This window comes from Dendrobates tinctorius, unplaced genomic scaffold (genome assembly GCF_039654945.1).
Source record: "Dendrobates tinctorius isolate UK_male_01 unplaced genomic scaffold, ASM3965494v1 ptg000065l, whole genome shotgun sequence".
Classification (NCBI taxonomy): domain Eukaryota; kingdom Metazoa; phylum Chordata; class Amphibia; order Anura; family Dendrobatidae; genus Dendrobates; species Dendrobates tinctorius.
The window spans coordinates 376,782-377,916 of record NW_027361733.1 but is presented as its reverse complement, the minus strand read 5'-3'; the positions used below and the strand labels follow the sequence as shown (position 1 = coordinate 377,916).

The 1,135-nt window shown below is 37.8% G+C and overlaps 1 non-coding gene across 1 annotated transcript; it reads right to left on the bottom strand.

The window, feature by feature from the left end:
• Window positions 1-363: 363 nt before the first annotated feature.
• On the bottom strand, window positions 364-563 carry LOC141095086 (U2 spliceosomal RNA). Its single transcript, XR_012233305.1, has one exon. It is a non-coding gene; the product is annotated as a U2 spliceosomal RNA (small nuclear RNA).
• Window positions 564-1,135: the final 572 nt, after the last annotated feature.

The window sequence follows — 1,135 nt, the reverse complement described above, 5'->3', positions numbered from 1 at the left end:
GGGTGTGCAGAAATGTAGCTATCCAAAGCCAAACACATTACTGCAGCTTGTCACACCTATACCTACCAAACAGCAAAGGCCAAGATAGATCGTTATTTTACGGACACATTGAATACAGTGCAATGCCTCCCATATAGCGGTGAATAAGAGTAGTAGTAGTAGTAGTAGTAGTAGTAGTAGTAGTAGTAGTAGAAGAGTTGGTCAAGTTAAATCAAGGCTAAGGAATTGGAAATGTGCAACTTGGACCAAGAAAAACTAATTGCAGAGCAGCGACATTTGAAAAAAGCATTCAAATCATGCTTTGAAAACACTACTTGCTTATCCCGATTTCAATTCAATCTGTCTTTGGAAACCGCTTAAGAGAGTGAGTGCACCATTCCCAGAGAAACTGCCATACTGGGCTGATACGTGGAGTGAAGTGAGCAAGCTCTTTTTCCATCTCCCTGTTCTAAAAATCCATTTAATATATGGTCCCCAGATAGGGGACGTATCAGATATTAAACTGATAAGAACAGATACTACACTTGATCTTGAGCGGCGACGACGACGGGTGCAAAAGCAAGCGTCTATATCTGTTAACCAAGCTGTATAGCATTTTAGAGACAAAAGCCTCTATTAACGAAGTTTTAAAACTTTTACTGCCATGCTATTTGAAACTGCTACCAGAATTACGGAGACTTCAGCAGCACGTCATTAAGCTACTCTATAATTATTTTAATTTTTGTTAATTTACGTTTACACCGTTCCGCGTGCAGTAAAATTGATAAAGCGGTTTAATTCTTCGGGTCAGTTCGGTTACAGCGATACCTCATTTAGGTCTTTTTTTATGTTTTGTCGGTTTTATGCAAAGAAAACTATTTTATATATATCACTCTTTTCTGCGAGCTTTAACTTTATTTTTTTGCGGATGATGCTGTATGGTGGCTCGTTTTTTGCGGGACAAGCTGACGTTTTCAGCGGTATGTTAAATATTATTAGTTATGCATTTATATTAGTTATGGATTTATATATATTAGTTATGGAGTTGTATTCTTATTACACTGAGTTCTGTACTGCACATCGCCTTCTACTAACACTGCATGTGCTATTTTAGCAAGTGGTAAATGTCAGCTCCACTACATATTTTAAGCTTGGC